The sequence below is a fragment of the Vigna radiata genome, unplaced genomic scaffold (genome assembly GCF_000741045.1).
Source record: "Vigna radiata var. radiata cultivar VC1973A unplaced genomic scaffold, Vradiata_ver6 scaffold_382, whole genome shotgun sequence".
Lineage (NCBI taxonomy): Eukaryota > Viridiplantae > Streptophyta > Magnoliopsida > Fabales > Fabaceae > Vigna > Vigna radiata.
This window is the reverse complement of record NW_014542419.1, coordinates 63,836-71,136: the sequence shown is the minus strand read 5'-3', so window position 1 is coordinate 71,136 and position 7,301 is coordinate 63,836.

The following is a 7,301-nucleotide window of genomic DNA, read 5'->3' as shown; positions in this document are numbered from 1 at the left end:
AGTGAAAGAGGCACGCAAAAAGGAGGACTTTTACATCTCCCCACTGAAGATGCAGTAGCACAAAATCACCTCCTCAGTCAGAAATTGGACAAGTTACTAAAGGTTGTTTCTGAACTTCCTCGGGGGCTCAGAAATATTTCCCAGGCTCAACAATTATGGGATCTGTGCGGTGGTGACCATATTAATGGTCAATGTGCTTTTACAGAGGAAATGCAACAGGACGTGAATTATATGGGGGCCCAATTTCCATACAAACAGGGAAATTTCAACCAAGGTGGTTCTAACCAAGGTTGGAAAAATCATCCAAGTATTGGGCAAAGCCAGAATGCTTCTTCTGGACAAGGAGGGAACGTCCGGCAGCAACAACCATTACCTCTATGGCAGCAAGTGAGTAATTTGACTGAGTCTGTCAGGGCCTTGAGCAATCGATTTGATGACTTCTACAAAAGATATGAGCAGCAGGTGAATAACAATCAAGCCAATTTTAAATCACTAGAGTCACAGATTGGGCAGCTGGCAACAAGGATAGAGATTACAGAGAAAAACCAGTTTAGGGCTAGCATTGAGGCTAACCCTAAGAGGGAATGCAAGATTATGACAAGCCAGAGTGGTTGGGACGAAGACAGTCAAGATGGTTGGGAGGAAGATTTTGAACCATTCCATGTGGTTAACAGTGAAGAAGAAGAGATGTTAATGGGTGAACTCTTTGAACCTATGAGCAGTGAAGATGAAGGAGAGAAAAATTATAAGGAAAAAAAAGTTGGTGAAGTGACGGTGTCACCTTTAAAAAATGAGCAGAGTTCTCCCCATTCAGAAAGTATCAAAAGTAACAAGGAGGATGAAATGGAGCTTACTGATGAAGAAGAGGATCTTGTCGTTCACCCACAAAAGAGTAATTATCCTCCTAAGGCTAAAGATCCAGGGTGTTTAACACTGTTATGTTCCCTGAANGATTGGGATGGGGAAGCTATGNTAGATTCTGGATCCAGCATCAACTTNATACCCANNGAACTTTNGAAGGAAATCGGTGGACTTGTGTTNAAACCCTCTGATTTNACGATAACAATGGCAGACNGTTCTAAAAAAAGGCCAGTNGGAATGGTGGAANATGTTGTTGTGCGAGNANANTGTCTTGAGTTTTTAGCAGATTTCATTGTCATGGATGTTAAAACAGAGGATGAACATCCTGTGATTTTTGGGCGACCCTTCATAGCAACATCAAAGATGTTTATTGATGTTCATAATGGAAGAATAATGATGAGAGATTTGAATTATCTATTTCTCTATACTGGCCGTGAAGGGGATGAGATTAAGACAGTGAAAAGAACAACATTTGAGAAGCCAGAGGTGAATGAAGAACAAGAAGAAAGCATAACAGGTAATGATTATTTTGACAGCTGTTGTATTTTGCAGGTGCCTGAAAATAAAGGGAGGAGAACCATTCACCCAAAGGTTAAAGAAGATCCACTCCTACCAGGGAGCAAAGTGAGGTTTAAAAAGAAGCCATGGATAATAAAGGAGTTGAAGGAAAAAGGAATGGTGGAGATTCAAAGACCATATTCAAAAGTGACCAAAAAGGTGGACCGAAGAAAAGTGAGCTGGTGGGATGATGGAGATCCCAATGTGAAGAAGAAGGGTTGAACTTGTTGGGAATAAAATTTTGTATTTTTAGGAACAATTTTCTTTTTTTTTTTTTTTCAGTTTTTGGTTTTATTTTCTTTGGAACTTGTACTTTTTGAATTTTCTGAACAATTTTTGGTTAGCATCTACTGAGGGATGCTAAAATTTTTGGTATCCACTGATGGATATCCGGACGGTACACCTACTGATGGGTGATGGAAGGAAGTGCACTTACTGACAAGTGCCAACCAGGTTTGGGTCAGGCTCGCGACGTTAAACAAGCGCTACTAGGAGGCAACCTAGAATTTCTTCTTACACTTTTGCATTTTAAATTCCTAGAATAGGTTGAATTTGAATTTTGGTGTGTATTCTTGGCTTTATTACTTGTTTTGAAAATGTTCGACTAACTGATGTGCATGAAGGTTCTATTTGATGATTATTTGATGTGAAAGAGAATTGAGTTGTAATGCATGATGATATCCAAGAAATAGATGGGTGATGAATTTATGATTGTGGTCATGATGTTAGGCATGGTGTATGAATGAATTGTGTGTGAGGAAGCATGTTTGCGAGATTTTGAGCTCCAGAGTTTTTATCGTTGCATGTATTGTTCGCAGGAAAACATGGATGATATTGCCTTAATCTTGATGATCGATTGAAGTGCATGTGAATGTCATATGATCAAGGCCATTTTTGAAAACCCTTCTCTAGCCAAATTTTCACCCAAAGTGCTTGAAAACATTTTACCCTTGAACCTTAGCCTTAAACAGTATGTGAACCCTTGTTTTGAAATTCTTTACCTTGAGTTGGGATGAGCTTAATTGTATGTGATAAAAAGGTTCAAGTTTGGGGTTGTTGGGGAAAGTTGAAAAAGCAAGTGAAAAGCATTGAGCTCAAATGTTGTGAAAAGAAAAANTCATGAGAAAAAGAAAAGAAAAGAAGAAAAGCATGAAGAAGAGCTCAATGCAAGAGAAAAAGAAAAGGGAAAAGTTGGGAATGAGAGAGATTGGTGAGGAAGAGAGTTGTGCTTAAATGTTGAATATTTTAATAGCTCTCTTGACTCAAGGATTTTGCATTCTAGAAAAACCAATTCTTTCTTGTTAGCCCAACCTCATTACAAGCCTTGTAAAAGTCCTTTTGATGGCATTTGCATGTAAAGATGTTGATTGTTTGAGTTGAATGTCAATTTTGTTTCATGTGACTTATGAACAATAGAGAGTTGGAGTGTCACCTTAAACACTTGAGTGATTGAGTGAAACACTTGCTTGGTATGAATTGTTCAATTTCATGAGTACATTTTTGCTTAGTGGATTGATCATTCATAGTGTATAACATCTATTGCGCAATCTCTGGATTGAAAGCACGCATGCATCTTATTTTGGATTTCACTAAGGATATTGATTTGAGTGATTTTGTCATGTACCTTGGGATTGTTAAGGCATTGGATGAAACAGTGTAAAGCCAAGTTTTGTTTTGTTTGTTGTTTTGTTTTGTTTTGCTTGAGGACAAGCAAAATTCTAAGTTTGGGGTGTTGATGAAGGTTGAAAAATAGTGATTTTCATATGTCAATTTGGACCAAATTACACCCTTTACTACTCGGAATGAGCTTAGAATAAAGCAAAACTCAATAAATGAGTCTGGAGAGAGTCAAAAGTTGTTTTTAGCGATTTTATGCTTATTTTGCATTGTTTTGTAGCTAATTTGAGAAAAGTAAGAATGGAGTTGAAGATACAGGTCGTTGACTCAAGAAAAGAGCAGAAAAGTTGAGTTTTGAAGAGTCGACGTACCGCCCAGCAGCACACTTAAACCGCCGGGCGGTCCAGGACGAGAAGTAGGCAGCATTTCACGCTGAGAGAAACCGTCGGGCGCTGGCGATTGCCGCCGGGCGATGGCATGGGAAACCGTCAGGCGGTGGCGATTGCCGCCGGGCGGTGGCGTCAGGTTGGGGCAAACCGCCGGGTGGCACACTTAAACCGCCCGGCGGTAACATGCTGGACTTGTGCCTGATTTTGACACGCTCCTCACCTATAAATACCCCTACTACGAATTCAGAGTCATTCTTTTGACAGTGGAAGACGACCAGACCTAATTTTGCTCTTTGGAGACGATCTCTTGGATGCTTAGGCTCCTTTTCATTTTTTCTAAGGTTTGCTCTTTCATTCTTCTTCCATTTTTCATCTAGTTTCACCATGTCTATGGTGAACTAAACCCTATTGTTGTTGGGGAATTCAATGTAATATTTTGATACNCTCTCTTATTGAAACTATTGATTATTTATATGGTCTCCATAGTTTTTGATTGATTCTTGTAGGGTTATCATCTGTGCTTAAGGNTTTTATCGTTTAACTCATTCAATATATTGTTGTTTGTCGTTATTGACATTGGGACGTGCGGTAATGACATGAACTGGTGAGTAATATCTTGATTCTGCAATACCACCTAGGGATAGGGGTAGGACGATCAATTGCGCTAACTTCTGTTTATAATGCGGTATTAATTACTAGGGGAGGCTAGGGATAACAAGCCAGTAATTGATATTAGGCCCTTTTCGCCGAGGGATCAGGCTAAGGGGAGGCTAAGAAAGTCGCATAACAATTGAATCAATCTAATAATCAAGGGTAGTATGTAAGAGAGAGTGNAATAGATGAAATTGTTAGTACCCAACAACATTTATTCATCCATTGTTTTCACTTGTCAATTGAATCAACCTTTATTTTGCATGTTAATATTTTTGTTCTCAAACCCAATTTATTAATTTTAATTTCTCAAGTCTTATTATTTTAATTCACGCGAACGAGGAAGCCATACGAGTCTCTTGGGAAAATGATACTTGGTCTTACCATTTTTATTACTTGTAAGATTTGGTACACTTACCAATTTGTCAACACTACTGCTGAGTGCCAAATCCAACGTTGATTGCTGGCCTTCTCAAAGACAACACTGCCAAACGCCTGGGCATGGACGATGAGCGTCCCACTTGAAGTGTCGCATACTGCTGAGAGGTGGAACCAGCGCTGAGCGCTGTACTTGTGGGTTTGGGCCAAAATTCTGTTATTTTTTTTGTATTATAAATAGACCCAGAACGCACCAGAGAAGGAATCTTTTGGCAGAAAAAGATGGTAGAACACTCTCTTCACCCCTTGGAGGAGGATTTTGGATGTGGGAGCTCTAATCTACCAAATCTACAAATAACCACCTCAGTGTTCGCACTAACAATGTTATGCATTGTTGGACATGCCTTGAATATATTGAATATATGCTCGAGTAATTCAAGTAGTGTTAGGAATTTCGTACCAAACAAAGACCGTCGCAAGGACCAATTAATGTCGTACCTTCTGCATACTAATCGATGTCATGACATTATTCGGATGGGTCTAGAGGCATTTATTAATCTTTGTGAGAGACTAAGAACAACTGGGTTAGTTAAGGATGTCATTCGGTTGATAGTGGAGGAACAAGTAGCTCAATTTCTTCATATAATTGGCCATAATGTTAAGAATCGAAGTGTGACATTTTTCTTCCATCGATCTGGATCAACCGTTAGGAAACACTTTCACAATTTGTTGAATGTTATTTTATGTATAGAATTTTTAATTCAGTCCTCAAGAAATAAAGTTCACCAATATGTCTTGAACAAAAGTCAATTTTACCCATATTTGTAAGGTTACCAAAGGACACTAATATTTTTGAGTTTTTTTTTTTTTCATGAGTTGTTATTTCCATGTTTAGGATTGTTTAAAGGCCATAGATGGAACTCTTGTTCGAGTAAGGGTGCAAAAAAGCAGATGCTTTGAGATATCGAGGAAGAAAAGATTGGCCAACTTAAAATGTGTTTGTCGCGTGTGATTTTGATATGAAATTCACATACGTTCTAGTTAATGGGAAGGCACAACAATTGATTCATGAATTTTAAAGAATACCCTTGATCGAGAGGATCCATTGATTATCCGCCAAGGTCAATGTGTTCATTGCGATCTTAGTTTCTTGGTTATTAGTGACTCAATACCGCTATGTGTACAATATTGTAGGAAAATACTATCTTGATGACGCTGAATTTATGTTGAAAAGCATAGTTATGACACCATATAGAGGCGTCAAATATCACCTTACAGAATTTACACGTAGAGGACCACAAAATCCATGTGAGCTCTTTAACCACCGTCATTCATCCTTGAGAAATGTTATTGAAAGGACATTTAGTGTGTTGGAAAAAGGGTTCTCTATCATTACAAGTGGCACTAAACCAAATGATGGGTTGGAAACAATGACAAACATTATATTAGCTTGTTGTATCCTACACAACTACCTTCGTGGCGTGGATAACGATGACTCATTACTTGATGAGGTTGATAACGAATTAAATGAAAGGGAAGACCATACAACATCATCTCAAGTTCGTGAAGAAGATTATAGGTTTGGTAGTAGTATTAGGGATTCGATAACAGATGAAATGTGGAGAGATTATCAAAACTCATAGTTCTTGTAATTGATTGTGTTGTATGATTATGTTATTTGTAATGACAAGAAATTGGTTATATGGTTATTTAAACTTAACTTGTTATCATTTTGTTTATAAAATAGGTTTAAAATGAACAGGGGTAAGAGAGTCGTCATGGAGTCATTTGGTGGTGCAAGAGAGTTTATAAAATGGATAGAGAACATGAACACATGCCATGCTTGAGGAATCACGTATGAGGAATATGGTTGATGGAAGCTGGACAACCCAAGCTTCCAATAACATTGTTGATAACCTTCACACCTGTGAGTATGTTACAATTAGTAAAAACAATGTCAAAAATCGACAAAAAGTTTTGAAAGACAAGTGGCGTGAGGTACATGACCTCTTTACGTCATTGAGTGGATTTTCTTGAAACGACATAACAATGAGATTTGAAGCAGAGGATGAAGTTTGGGATGACCTCATTAAGGTATTAATTACATATGTTGGAAAAGTGGATTTGTTATACAAAATATGAACACTTTATTAAATTATGAATCGATTTTGCATTATATTTTAGGCTAGGGCAACTGCAGCCAAGTGGAGGGTTAACACCATTATACACTATGATTTAATGGTGGAGTTTTGGGTAACGGATCCTGCTACTGGGAATGGAGTTCGGACTGCTCAGCAAACACGTCGAAAACGGTAGGGGGCTCGTGTACAGGTTGATCTTAATGAGAACATGGAATACATTCCTAAAGAGCCCGTCTATCTAGGGTTTACAACCCCAACTCCACTATCCCCTCTAACTATGGAAGAGTACAATCCAGGGAAAACTCAGTCTGTGCCTTCCGTTCCATCAGGAGGCACTTCATCCTCACGTGATTCAAAATGGAAGGAACCTATAGTCAATGTAATGGACGCCCAATTTGATAAATTGACGATAGCTAGATGGCTTCATGGATGTTATGGGATCTAGCAATGTTCGTTTTGAAAAAAATTTAAACATGGTCGAGTAACAAGTGATTGCCATGGAGAAGAGAAATGGAATTCTTAATAGCCAAACGAATATCCTACGTCGAACCCCTACATTCCAATACACAGAGGACAACATGTGGGAGATGTTGAGTGCGATAAACATTTCATATGAAAGCCTTATGGAGCAATGTTATGATTTCCTCTGTGGTTGATGGGACTTCCTCCACATTGTAGATGGAAGCTAAGTAAGATGATGGTGGGT